At 36.0% G+C, this 15,602-nt stretch overlaps 1 protein-coding gene across 2 annotated transcripts in view; it reads right to left on the bottom strand.

Annotated features, from left to right (window-relative positions):
• Nucleotides 1–15,602, bottom strand: part of LOC309660105 (uncharacterized protein) — a 224,422-nt gene that overhangs the window by 37,282 nt on the left and 171,538 nt on the right. For both annotated transcript variants that reach the window (XR_014263137.1, XM_082460655.1), the window contains one exon: nucleotides 1–15,602. This exon is cut by the window's left edge and continues 15,846 nt beyond it. The gene's annotated coding sequence lies outside the window, so the exon portion shown is untranslated.

Below are 15,602 nucleotides of genomic sequence, written 5' to 3'. Positions count from 1 at the left end.
CATCCAGCCAGTTGCACCCATCAAGCCCACCACTGTCCTACAGATTTTTGCAGTGGCGGTGAGGAAAGTTATTGCAGCTTTTAAATTGTATCCCGCTGTGCGCTGGAGCCAGCTCATACTGATTCAGAAGACTATTATGTGCAGCTTTCTTCAACTTCAAGGTTAAGTGACATCATATTGGTAGTTTAAAATGGCCATGGTGGGAGAATTTACACTACAGAAATTAGTAAACATCTTTTTTTCTCCCCCAGAGAGACAACTATTAGACATTTACCAATACATCATTGTTATTGCTACTGCAGTGACTGTTTAAAGTTAGGAAATGACTGATATTGAGCAAAGAAGGAGAGAGGAAAAAAAAACAGCCTCAGTAGTGTTCTGCCCACTCTGGGAAGCCATTCCCCAAGTTGTTTCATTTCTTGAAAGAATCAGGTGAGAGAGCCATGGTCCTTGGGGCATTCTCTCAAGAACTTGGTGGGAGGAGAAATTGGGGAAAGACTCTACATCAGGGGTCAGCAAACTACCGTCTGTGTGCTGAATGTGGCTGATTCCCTGTTCTAATAAGTAACATGTTATTGGAATGCAGCCACGCCCATTTGTTTATGTGTTGTCTGTGGCTGCTTTCACACCTCAACAGAAGTGCTGAGAAGTTGTGACACAGACTGTATGGCCCACAGAGCCAAAACTATCTACTATCCTTCACAGAAGAGGTCTTCCATGAGTGAAGTGGGTTTGGTATATGGATGATGCTTTGAGTTTAATGCATGCAAGGATGAGGTAGAAATAAGCTTCATTTCCTTGTTTTACCTCAATCTAATGAAGAGAGTTGCAGAAATATAAGCTATGCCCCTCAATGTTATTGTATCTACTCAAGAAATTTCATCATGTAGGATGAGATTTCATCCATTGTGCTGGGAACACTCATTACTGGCCTCACATAGGTTGGGATATCCAGACCCTCTACCTGGATCTCTTTATTCAATCATTCATTCACTTATTCATTCAACAAATATTTATTAAAATCTACTAGGGTCCAGCCTACTAGGGTCCAGCCTACTAGGTTCTTAAGCATTAAAGGGATACTCATGAATAATCAAAGCTCCTGCCCATAAAGAGCTTATACTTTAGCGGGAAAGGCATGCACTTATTTGCTTGTTGTCTAATATCCTATCAAGAAGTGATAAGCACTATGTAGAAAACTTAAAGCAAGAAAGGTAATGGACAATGAATGAAATACTTTTTGAGATGTTTAGGGAAAGCACCTTTAAGGAGGTGACATTTGTGCAGAGAGACCAGAATAAAAGTAAAGGAATGAGTCATGTGTTCCTGGCAGAGGGGACAGTAAAGTCTAAGACTCTCCAGTGGGCATGTGCTCAGCTGGCTGAGGAAAGGCAAGGTGGAGAGTGAAAACAGGGGAGTGATGCTGTCAGCAAGGTAGGCAAGGGCAAGGTCATATAGGACCTTGTAAGCACAGTAAGGATTGTGTACACTGTTCTAATTACATGGAAAACCACTGGGAAGGTGGAAGGAGGGTGCTGACTTTGACTGATATGCATTTTAGATGAATGCCCTATCTTTTGTGTATAGTGGAGACTACAGTAGGTAATAAGAGGGAAGAAGAGCAGTTACAAGGCTATTGCAATCGTGCAGGCAAGAGATGACCTGTATGTGTAGGGCTTAGGGGTTACTAGAAACCATGAGAAGACAGTTAAAAGGATTTTGGATTGAAAATGCATGTAGAATTCCTAAGTCCTCTTTATAATTGAGTGTCAATTTAATTCTTACTGCATAGAATAGAGAGTGGGGAAGAATTCATACATTCACTCAACAAACATATTGATCATTAATAAGAAAACAAGTGCTATATACTTGAGATTTAAAGTTAAACGAAACTCAGTTTAGTGGAAAATAGCTGCCAATAACTGGGTTTCTCACACATCAGCTGTTTTCCTTACTTCATACAAACTCCCCCCACCAACCCCCCGCCACCCTGACCTCAATCTCCTCCACTAAGTTCTCTGAATTCATGGGACCCTGCTGGGCCCATGGCTGCTCTCACTCAGGACATCTGAGGCTGCTGCCATTCAAGATGCTCTTCTCATCTAGAGTCTGAGAATGGAAGGAATGGATTAAAACAATATAGTCTATGTGGTACACATGCACACACACACACACACATCCTAGTTTCAATGTCCAACTGTTGAGTCTTCCAAGTCTTTCCTATATCTATTGACATAGCTATGTGATTCTCCAGACAATTAAGCTAAAGAATTTCCTTAATTCATGTTTTAATTATGGTGGTCTCAGCTCTCCCTTGTTCCTTTCTTACCTTTCCATGGGAAGGTTTTGATTAAATACAGTAAATTTTTCAAACAGATTTCTTTGAAGGTCTTTTTTATCGTTGATATAGAAAGACATACTCTCTCATATTAACCGTACAGGTCTCCGTGTTGCTGTGGGTTTTGTAAATTCAATATCTGTTCTCAAAGTTATGTTTCTTTCTTTGTCCTAAACAAAGGGCAGATCTTTGCTGATTTTCCAAACCAGCAAGAGTCAAGCCTTGAGTGAACATTTGGGCATTTTAGCAGTGATGGCGTTGTTCCCTGTAGCACGGACCTGCTTGTGACTCCAAAGGAACCTTTCAATGTCAGCAAAAATCTAGGGTTTATAAAAAGGAGAGGGAGGGGCATGAACCAACTGGCAGACGGTTCTGGAAGCTGAGAATAAGTGTACCAAGATAATATTCCTGAAAATGGTGTTTTTGACATCTAAGTACTGTGGAATCCAAACTGCAACACAAGACACTTCAATGAAACTTAAAAAATTATTAAAGAAGCAGGGAAATGATAATGACATGGGAAAGTTCTATATACTACATGTTATACGTAAAAGACATAAGTACATATACCATATTGTTGATATATTTTTAATTTTGAAAATGCCCTAGGTGTACAATCTTGATCATATTTTCCTTAGTGCTATGATGAAGATAAAAAATAAAATGGGGCTTGGTAATCCTCTCTGAGGTATAGGTGGGCTGCAGTGGACTCCCTCCACTTCACAAGCAAGGCTTAGGAGAGTGACTTGGGAGCTCCGGAAGGGTTAAAGTTTTGTCTGTGACACTGAAATTGAGGCCAGCTGTAGGTCATATTCACGTCCCAGTCACAGGAAAATGAACCTGTGAGACAGAACCTAATTATCTGCTAAACCAAAAGCCAGTCTCAGTTCAATAACTTACGACAGAGCTAGCAGCCAGATATAGTGTTACCATGGCAACGCTGGAAAAAGCTCCACTGCCGTTGAGAATGAGGAGGAAGGGAAGGAGACTGTAACCCTAAATGTGCTGTAGCCGTTTGATCTCGGACATGTGGGTCTGTCTAGAAAACCAGGTTATTCTATACATGCCTACCACTGTCTATTCACTTGAATACCTGCCACAATTACTGAAAAGAAAAATGCAATTATAACATCCTCTAGGCTTAAAATAATCCACTAGTAAATGGCTACCTGCGAATTAATTTTAAAGAGAAAACATAAGCTTCCCTTTTCTCCTCCTCCATGTCATCCCCAAATAAAGATAAAGCAGAACACAAAGGGTGGGGATTCTTGAATAACGCATCATTGTAATGAATGATTCTGTGTCCATGAAATTCATTGTCACCCTCTTTTTCTCCTATTGCCAAATGCCAAGATATTTTTGAGAGAAAACTTTTTGGAATTAAGCAATACTATTTGCTTTTCTAAGGGGTAGAAATAGAACTAGAGAGTAGAAGAGAAATAGTTTTTCTCTGTGAACTCTAAACTTTCAGGTGAAAATTTCCTAGAATATTGAGTTAAGAAGAATCATACATTAGAGGGAGATAAGCCCTGCCAGGTTGGTCATTTTTCTTCTTGCCAGTTTAACTTTGTAGTTCTTTCTGGAACAGCACTGGATTTCTGAATTTAGGAGATGATAAGGCTTACACACACATAACCTTCACTGGCCAGTTACCATGAATACAGTGAAAACAGCATCTCACTAAAAATATTTGCAGAATAAGAGCTTACCATATAGTCATATGCACTTAGAGGGGGAATACAGAAGTACATTCTTTTCTCTCTCTCTTTCAATCTTTCCCAATGGAGACAAATCATGCTAAAGCTTGTCAGTTACAATTATTGGATTTCAACATATTTGACAATTTTGATATGCCATTAATGATGTAATAAGACACGTCTAGTACATAATGTTATCACTTGGGTTCGCTATCCAGTTGTGATACCAAATTTGAATCACATAGATATACATGCATAAATATACAGATATAGCAGTGTTTATGTATAACTCATAAACACACTGGGTTTGGAATACGGAGAGGAAGGGATCTGGAGATGAATAATATCCTTTTCATATGCATGAATAACTTTGCAGTCATGCAAATCAGAAAACACAAAATAGAAAGTAGGTTTCTTCTAGCAGAAATATGACTAAGAACGTAGCTTGAAATTTGCCAGTATATTAGAGTCACCTATGATGTCTGTGAATTTCCTTTAAGGTGTCACATCTTTTAAAAACATTTTACCGTATCCTATTATATTTTCAGTATATAATTACATAAATATAGAAATCCATAACTTTAAATTCCTTTACACTGCCACAATGCATGAAAGGGAGCTTTAGGATTTTAAGAAGATAAAGGTGGTAGTAGTGGGGTTGCAGTGTGCAGACAAGCAACATCAAAGGGCAAAATGAATTTTCTGATTAACTTCCAGGTAGAAGTAACCTAACCTCTGCTCCTGACCTTAGGTTAATTCCTTTTCAAGTAAATAGAAGTCAGAGTGTATACCCCTTCCTAAGACAGATGTTTCTGAGACCTGATTATTAAAGAGTTTTTTATGGGTTGCAAAGATGCCAACAATATAGTCCAATAAACTGTTTGGATCCTGTTACTCATAATATGAATAAGTTTTTCTCTTAATTTTTCCACTTACATGAATTAATTAGTTGGAAAAGAAAATGAAGCAATTTTATCAGAAAAGCATCTGAAAGAGCTATTGATTCAAATGCTTTTACATTTTAATCTTATCACACATGATTAGCTTGCAGATATGAGCTTAATAATGACGCAAACCACCAGATTTCACTGGATTCTGTTCCACCTGAATTGCCAGGAAGGATATTGGAAGGACTAACAAAGAAATAATACTGTTTTTCTCATGATGTTCTTTTAGCCAATGATTTTGAAGAGATGTGCCATGATTTTACATAGCACATTCTCAACTATTCCATGGCATATTTTCTTTAGCATCATCAACATTCCCTAAATTTTTGTGGGTAAGTGTGCTTTTGTGCACTTTTGTTTCTTTTTAACTATAATCCTAATGTCCACCCACAGGTAAGAATTTTGTGAAGCACATGCTCCATCCAGCACAAAGGAATGGGTATGTTCAATTAACACTAAACAAATAGAATAAAATAAACTGTAGCTGAAACTAAGTTTACACTTTAAAACTAAATTTACAGATTAGAATAATCTGCTTGCCATATGGAAGGTACTCAATGTGTTTGTTGATTGAGTGAATAAATGAACGAGCCTATCTGACAAGGACCGAGACAAAATAAGAAAAAACAAAGTCGTGAAAGAAACTTGAAAAAGACTACATCCTATGCTAAACCTTGGATAAACTACATGAAAAAGGTTCCAATTTCCAAAGGTTCTTAATTCACTCACTAGAAAGGGAATGGAAAAGAAAATCTAGAAATATAGTTATCATTATTGAATTTACCATTTTAAAATGGACTAGAATATTCTAGAATATATGAGAATTTTGTATGTAATAAAGGTGGCATTTCACATCTCTGATTTTTACTTTCTCCCCACTAAGGCTACCCTCTGTTTTCTGGTCCTCACTAACCTCTGTTAATATGTCTTTTTTGGGTGTTGGTCTTTCACCCTTGCAAAATTCATGAAATTCTTCCCTCAGCAGTGAAACTATTTATATAATGCTGCTCTCAACGAGCCCAGCTTGCTGAGTAAACCTCTTTCCTTGGTTCTAGCTGTTGTTGTGGATCTTCTGAAACTCCACAGCATCCTCCATCTGTTTTCAGCTATCTCCCTGATGCCTCTTGAAGACAAGGAAACTTCTCCAGATCTCTCCCGTGCCCTGCTGAAGGGCTTTCTTGGGAGAAGGTGATGGGTTTAGGGTGAGAGGGCTAGGATGCTAGTTCAGACTCCCTCTAGTTCTCCCCTGCTGCCATTCTTATAAGCATCTACAAAGCTGCCCCCCGACCCCAGGAGGGTTCAAGGTGGCAGGGCTCAGAATCCCTCTGGCCCTTATGTCTTTATACTCATCCAACAGGAATCTGTCACCCACTTCCAACTACTTCTAACTCATATCCTGAACCCTTCTCTCGTGTAGGGTTAACTTTTATAAATTCTATGATCCAGATCTCTAGCATCAGGTTAATACTTCTAACCAAGCCCTTTAAGAATGAAAAATAAAACCATTTCCCTCTCCAAGAGCCTAGCTCTTCCAAATCAGAACAGTCCATTTTGAGCTTATTGTACTTGCTGTAAAGTTTAAAAAATAATCTACTAAGCACTTTAAATCTTCTGTTGACGCTGTCCTTGACTGTGTTTGCCCTTCTACTAAAGAAGTATATGTCATTGATCAAATAAGTATAGAAAAATAAAGCAACAAACATAAATTGGGAAAGTAATAACTTTGGTTAAACATTTCCAGATATCATTCCACATGCAGTTAATCACTTGGTTCTGCCAATTCTATCTTCTAAACACTTCTCTGTTCCCTCCTTGTCTCTCCTCTTCCACTGCCACCACCTTTATTCAGGCCATTATCATCTGTCCCAATTAATATATCAATGGAATAATTATATAAATGTGTATTTATCATCAGAATACTATTTATATTGGGAAAAAAAGGATGGAAAGAAACTCAGTTTACACCTATGAATGCACAAGTTAAATAAACTGTATTATACTCAAACAATAACATAATGAGCATATGCTAAAATGATAATATGTGGGGAAGTGTTCATTTGGTTTTTAACAATTAAAAAGCAAGTTACAAATATTTATGAAGATATTCAGTGTATGTGTGTGTGTGAATGAGCGAGAGAGAGACAAAGAGGGAGAGAGAGAAGTATGATTATATACTATATGATAACAGGAGTTATTTTGAGTGATGAGATTAATATATGTATGCATACATACATACATATATATATATTTTTTCTATTTGTCTGGAATTTCTAATTTTATAAAATGAACACTTGTTATTGTGCAGGAAAAGTTTAATTTATTTTGTAAATAAGCTAGTTGTCTTTGGACTAATGTGAAAATATCTTGAATTAGCTTAAGATGGATTGAGACTAGGTTTAATAACATTGGATAGGTAGGTTACTCCATTTGTAGTTACTCTATTTTTAATCAGTAATGTTATCTTTCCAGTTGCATACAGAAGAATTCCAGGATTTTTCAGGATATGAAGCACTTGAGGAAGACAGGAGTTTGAAATGAGATATGTTATCATAAATACGTTACAAAGAAATTTCTACCTATTTCCAATCAACATATTTATATAGGCTGAAGGTTGAGATAAAATGTCTCTATATTATGGTTTTGTTCATTAGTTATTGAATGCTTAAAAATTATTAGTGAGATACTATGACAGAGATTGCTAGTTTTCTGCACTATCTATTCTCCTCTCTTTCCTCTGAGTTTTAGCTGGATGAATGACTACTCAGAAGAAAGTCTACATTTCCATGCACCCATTTCCCAAAAGCTTTGTGTACCTGCTGACTAAGTTCTAAGGGCATGGGGGAAGGTATGTATAAGAATTCCAGAAATTTTCTTTAAGAGAAAGTGTAGTGTCCTTATTTTTCTCTTCTTATTCCTACTGACCAAAAAACAACATGGTGTAGCTTCAATGGTCATTTTGAGATTACCTGAGAAATGAAAGTCAGTCAAAGAGAGAAACAGGATAGAAGAAGCCTAGATTCCTGACCAGCTTTCCATAAAAATGATTTTCAAAGCTGTGTAATCACCTCCAAAATTTTCATTACTTGTTTGATATCTTACCTTTGGGAGTCACATTCACACCATGAATCCAACATGCATGGTATCAAAGTTCTATTAACTGAAATAGGAGCCAGGGGGGATCTGATGCTGATTCACAGAAGGATTATCATCATTCTTATTCTTCTAGTGTCAAAAGGAGGAAAAATTTATTGTCACTTTCTACTCCTTTCTTACCTGCCATAATTTTTATCCCCATGCAATATACTAGGTTATGAAATTGTCTTAATTATATAGTCATGATTTCTCATATTTACCTTCTCCTTTTCACACTAAGTATTCCTAGTGGTTCTTAATTTTGGAGTGATTTTAGTCTCCATTCAGAGTCTTATAAACACTAGGATTGTTTTCCCAAAAAAAATGAATTTCCACTCAAAATATTTCACATAATCTTATAATCTCATGGGAACATGAGACCTCAGATTAGGAATCCTTGGTTTAGATCTCCTTTTTTGTTTCTTCCTATGTCTAATTATCCCTGATTCTTCACAGTTTAACATTCTCTACCCAACTCTTTATCAATTGGGGAGTTAATCATCTAGGAGCTTTTACAAAATGCAACTGCATGGGCTCAACTTCTAACATACTGAGTCAGAAAGTACAGGGTAGGAAGAATGGTGTATCTTCATAAGTCTTTCTGAGTAGTTCTGTTATGTCCCTTGGGTTGAGGTCTTAAGTTACACTGACTTTGGATTAATCTTGCATCTTCCCCCAAATCTTTAAAGGATTCCCAGTGCCTGCCACACTGTAAAACTACACAATTACCAGAAGAGCCCCTGTGACCATTGTGGGGCCTCCTTAAACTGACTTCAGCTTACACTTCAATAGGCATTTTATAAAAATGCACCAAATCTTCCAAAAAAAATTGAATGCCAACCACAGCCCATCTTTCTTGCATCTACACATTTGCACATGCAGCATATTCTTCCCAAAATCCAGCCATTATTTCCTCCAGAAATCCTATCTATCACAGGCTAGCTAAACACAGCCTCCTCTAGGGAATCTTCCTTGATTCTCAACAACCAACATAAATACTTCCTCTCCAAACCCAAAACATTGTGTTTATATATTCCTTCTGGATCTGTCACTTTCTGACTTGATAACTTTTTTTTTTAGTTTTTCTTATTTTCGCATAAGAACATAATATCTTGTGAAGAAGGAATTCTAATCTCATTTTGTATTTTACACATACTTAGCGTAGGGTCTTGTTTTGTATAGATTATGAATGAATGGATGGATGAGTAGAAGGGTGGATAAAAAGATTTAAGGGTTGAAAGTCTCCTCAACTGTCTACAACTGTACTTGTTCATGAAGCATTACAAAATAATGAATTTAGCAATCAAAGAATATTCTTGTTTAGAAGTGAGATTTGGAACAGAATTGATGACTAATAATGAAGATGATAAAGAGAAATCACTGCCAGGCATTGTGGTAAGTTTTCCATACTTGACAAGAGAGAGGGGTGATGCTCAGATTCTCAATTAATAATTGTGTTTAAAAGATCTAAGGTTTCATTGAGTTTAAATCAATCTTGTTGAAGGAGCAAGCAAAAGTACTAAGGAAGTACAAGTTTCTCCCCCTCTGTGGTTTTAAAGAAATTGCAGTGTTCTCCTAAAGGTGGAAGACATAACAGCATAATTAATTTTAAAAAAAATTTTAACATTCAATGACAAGTTCCTAAAAGATCTATATAGAACTACTTTTCACACTAGTCAAATGTGGAATTTTTTCTATGCCACTCGGTCAAAAATATTGAGGCAGAATTTAATGCTTGACCCATGTAATACAATTAAATGCATGCTATTCCTCACTGACTTTATAATCCTTAAACCTACTTTTTATGTGCAAGAATATAAAAGTATAAATCAAATACTTTTCAGAGCATTCTAGGCTTGAGACCCTCTTATAATTGAAGTTCAAAATCACTCCATAAATGACATTATGTATTATTAGATAATCAAAGGTTAATCTGGGTATGTGTGTACACAGCTTGTTTTTTTTTTAATTAATTAATTTATTTATTTTTGGCTGTGTTGGGTCTTCGTTGCTGCACATGGGATTACTCTAGTTGTGGTGAGCAGGGGCTACTCTTGGTTGCCGTTCGTGGGCTTCTTATTGTAGTGGCTTCTCTTGTTGTGGAGCACGGGCTCTAGGCGCGAGGGCTTCAGTAGTTGTGGCATGCAGACTCAGTACTTGTGGCTTGCGGGCTCTAGAGCACAGGCTCAGTAGCTGTGGCACAATGGCTTAGTTGCTCCGCGGCACGTGGGATCTTCCAGGACAAGGGCTCAAACCCTGGTGGCACAGTGGTTAAGAATCTGCCTGCCAATGCAGGGGACACAGCTTATATTTTTAAATCACAGAACACTTTACAAAAATTCTGCAAAACTAATGGCAATTGTTGTTACTGCCACATTTTTAAACTATCAATACATCGTGGTTAAAATAAAATCTGGTTTATCGGTGATTATTTTTCTTATATAAAATTTAAAAAAATCAAGTTTTCACCTTGAGATTGAATAAGGAAGTAAGACTATGGTTTATACAGCTAAAAAATATATAACAACTCAAATAATCCTCTGATGATCATGAAAAAAATCCCAAATAAGTCTCAAGAAGACACAAGAAGAAAAGGCTCGGAGTAGCAACCAAAGATTTGTGAAATAAATTGATTTCCAGTCAAATCAGGTCTTCTACTCTTCTTGAAAATGTCAGCGTGTCAGCCTTGGCCATTACAAGACTGATTTATAGTTGAGACAAAGCGGTAGTACCAGCTGACTGTCTGGAGCCACAGTCCAGTGTCTGGAAAGGCTGCCGATGACAATCGTCCTTTTCTTAACCAATCAGCAAGGTTTAACTAAAACCTAAACCTTTTTTTCTGTATCGTGATAAGATAAAGATAAAATACAATCTGGAAGATTTACTTTGTGGGAAATAAACAAGAATTGTGGGAGGAAGTAGGTATCATACTTCCACAGAATAAATAATAAACATTATTTATGGCAATCTATATTTCAGACATTTAGAAACACGGAGCATAAATGAATATTCCAAATATGACAACTTATTTTAATATACTGGAAACCACAGCATACTTTTGTAATTTGATTAATTAGGAAGAAAACTTGTGAATGTTAAAATCAATTTTCAAACTTCCTAAATTATATTTATAGCATTGCTCATCTGTATCACAAAAACCCAAAATGTTTTGCATGAGAATCATTATTCATAGCAAATTAATCTTTTTCTCATTGAAGAAGATCCCTAAATAGTAGTTCGTGGTAGTAAAATGTTTAAAATTGTCCAGGTCATACCATGATAAAAAATAGTGCTGAAAAGGATAAGGATCTGACATTCAAATTATATAAAATCACATAATGGTTATACTTATGTAAAGATGTAGTTATATATATGTGTATTATATGAAGGCATATATAACTATATATACAAATATATCTGTATAAAATTATAGCCATTGTACTGATTTTATACAATTAGAATGTTTTATATAGATACACATACATATACATATATATGTATCTTTAAAGACAGTAAAAGAGGAAGAAACCAACTCATAAACCAAAATAAAATACCTTCAAGAATCAGCAACATAAAGCTCCCTAATATTATAATATTAGAGGTAAAAGTGTAAAGGATATAAAATTTGCTGTAACAGAATGGCCTAAACATATGGTGGCTGAGATAGACACCAGATTACAAAATATAATCACCATCCCTTTTATACCAATCTCCCATTTTTAATAATCCTAAATCATTTTTAAAATGACAAATTCCTAAATGAGTCCAAATATTGACTTCCTGATGTATGCCAAATATTAAATGATCATGAAAAATGCTAATAAAATGTAATTAATCTCCAAGATACTCAAGATTGAGATTTGCTGCTGCAGATGTTTTATAGTTACAAAGCTGTACAGAACACATTTGGGCTAAAAAACTTAATATTGCCTATATGTTGACCAGCTCCACTAAGTTTACCAAGATAAACATATGTGACCGAAGCCTATAACATACTATTATGCTAAGCACTTTAGAAATATGTAGTGGTTGTTGGAAGCCCTGTTACAGTTTTTCCTCTGAATTTCTTTCACCTTCTGCCATTGACATTAATCTTGCTCGGTGACTCTTGTACCGCCTCCCTACGCAGGCTGTCCAATCTGAGTAACTCTCAAATGCACAGAGAAGTGACTCCAAAACAGAGCCAATCAAGCCTTTCAGGGAAATTAAATTGATGTAGGGATGAAGAGAACCTTTTTATTTTTTCCTCCTGGAGTCACAAGCTCTAGGAATGATGTATGATGCATGTCTAGAGTTCCCAATGGTCATCTTGGCTATCAGACAGACAGAATGTGAGAATGAGGTCAACTGCCTGAGAATGAAGTCAACACATTGGAGATAGATAGAGAAAAAGAGAGCAAGAGAGAGAGAGAGACAGATTGAGAGGGAAAGGGAGAGAGAATCAGGTGGAGGAGGAAAGGAGAAGCAAGTGAAGGAGGAAGAGAAAGAGGAGAACAAGGAGGAGGAAGAGGAGGAGGAGAAGGGGAGGAGGGGGAGGATGGGAGGGGGAGGGGAGAAGGATGAGGAGGGGAGGATGAGGGGGAGGGGGAAGAGGAGGGGGAGGAGGGGGAGGAGGAGGAGATGATGATGTACATACAGCTTCCTTTTTTGTTGCAACTAGTTGGAGCTGAGATATGATCTTTTGCTACTGAAAGACTCTGATTAATGTAGTGATCTAAACTAATGCTAGGTCTTTCCTAACTTGACTCAAAAAGTCCCCTGTGGGATGGAAAAATATCCAACTATCTAATGATACACTGGTTTTTTTACCTGAAAATCACTTTAAAATCATCTTTCCCTACATTTTAATTTTATAAATCAGTTGTAAATTTTAAAAGTGAAAAGGAGACTGGTTCAGTCCCAAAAGACAACTAGTGGTAAAAGTGGTATTAAAATTTTGGTCTTCTATTTCTGTTTCACTATTCAAGTTCAATGGTAGCATTTATGATGCAAAAGTCTAAAAAGTCCAAGTTTATTCGGCATATTTTATTAACTCCCAGAGAATAGCCCAATTAGAATGTTTGGATCTTTTGACTAATTATTGTAATTGCTGCTTTATGAAACTCTGCATGATCAATATCATTATATTCAGTTTAACTTTTTTTTTAAGAAATTAAATGATGGCTTTTTTACAACCGAAGTGTCCATCGACAGATGAATGGATAAAGAAGATGTGACACATATATACAATGGAATATTACTCAGCCATAAAAAGAAACAAAACTGAGTTATTTGGATAACTGAGTTATCCACTGAGGTGGATGGACCTAGAGTCTGTCATACAGAGTGAAGTAAGTCAGAAAGAGAAAAACAAATACCATAGGCTAACACATACATATGGAATCTAAAAAAAAAAAAATGGTTCTGAAGAACCTAGGGGCAGGACAAGAATAAAGACACAGACGTAGAGAATGGACTTGAGGACATGGGGAGGGGGAAGGGTAAGCTGGGACGAAGTGAGAGAGTGGCATGGACATATATACACTACCAAATGTAAAATAGATAGCTAGTGGGAAGCAGCCGCATAGCACAGGGAGATCAGCTCGGTGCTTTGTGACCACCTAGAGGGGTGGGATAGGGAGGGTGGGAGGGAGACGCAAGAGGGAGGAGATATGAGGATATATGTATATGTATAGCTGATTCACTTTGTTATAAAGCAGAAACTAACACACTACTGTAAAGCAATTATACTCCAATAAAGATGTTAAAAAAAAAAAGAAATTAAATGATGGCTTTTTTTTTTAGATGGAATGAAATCATATGTAAATACTGCATTTTGGTCCAATTATTCTGGAAGTGCCATTTTTATAAACCACAGTTATTAATATTTTCATGGTCTATCTATGGGTCTTAATCACCAGACCTTTGCATAGTATAGGGAATAACATGACCAGAATCTCGGCAGTGAAAAATCCTAATAGTATCCCATATCTTGTCCAAAGCAACTCAAATATAGAGATAAGTTATCGCATATACAACTAGAAAATAGGACAAACCACATAAAATGCTAATCTATAAAATATAAAAAAGAATAAAACTTCCAAATTACAGAACTTATGAAAGGCTAAGGCACACAAAAACGATAAAAAGTGTCGGACAAGTGAAAGATATCTTTTGTAGACCATAAGCTATTTAAGAGCAGATTTCCTCTTTTTATTTCCTATAGCTGACACTCAGAAAACCCTTGATAAAGATGTTTATAATAAGTGATTTGTGAGTTCACTGGAGCTGAAATGATTTCCTAATGGTGTCTGCATCTCACCTTTGAGACAGTGTATACCCAGTAAATTTGGGTGATGAAATAAATAGTCTGTTTAGCAAAAGCAAATACTAAAATCCAAACAGGAAGAAATAAGCTAATATTCACTGAGTACTTTCTTGGTGTTAGGCACTGAGCTAAGGAATTTACTTGGATTATTTCATTGATCAATCATTAAGTCCTCTGAAGTCCTTGATATTAAAATGTCATTAAAACTTAAGTGGAAATCAGTACAATTGTTTGGTAAATTATGAATCAGGCTTCATCTAACTTATAGAAGGCAACAACTACTTTTTATCATTAAATAGTTAACATCTATAACTAATATTCACATATCTGACATTTCATTTTAAAGTCAATCAAATTTTGTTAAATGGTCACATCTTAATCGGCCATAGTGGTCCCATGTGTTTATGCAGCCTTAATTCATTGAATTCTGTTTTTATGTTAAATTTACATTTATGAGTGAATGGATGAGTGAATGATTCAACAGTTTATTTTGTGGTAATAAGTTGTATTTATGAATTGGTGAATTTCACGTGGGTTTCATTCTCAAGTAGAATCTTTCCTCAATGGCAACAAAGATGTGTCACTAGTGAGACCAAGTTTCCATCCTCTTTACAACTTGTAATCCCTGAGACAAAGAATGACGATCTTTTTCTAATATCTATGTTAATTCTACAAGAAGACATTAAGAAAAAGCCCACTAGAAATTTCCTCCCTGAGTCAAAGTCATAAAGGCCTTTAAATAAACTTTATAAGCAGTTCTTTATCTCAACATTAAGACTAATAAAATATACATTCTTATAGATGTGGTACTTCTTATAGATGCACGTCTTATAAAGTGTAAGAGCATTTTCTAAAGAGCATTTTCTAAAGTCAATAAGAGATAAGGTAGGGATCATCTTATTTCTCTCTCAAATTTAGCAACACATAGTCCTATTATTTATTAGCAATTTACTCTTTCAGAATGACTTCATTACATTTATTTAAAATAATATGTCATAAAATTCAATGGGAGGAAAGGAACTAGAGAGAACATACAAGTTGAGTATCTTTCTTCCAAAGTAGGAAGAGGGTTTCCATTATGATGCATCTAAGTGCTGAAAAAAATACATCATCTCTTTGTCACATGTATATATTTGGGCGATCTTCGTCAGTGTACTTGGTGGACCTCACTAGAGCACACC

This window comes from Balaenoptera physalus (assembly GCF_965194825.1).
Source record: "Balaenoptera physalus genome assembly, chromosome: 4".
Lineage (NCBI taxonomy): Eukaryota > Metazoa > Chordata > Mammalia > Artiodactyla > Balaenopteridae > Balaenoptera > Balaenoptera physalus.
This window is presented reverse-complemented; position numbering and strand designations above follow the sequence as displayed.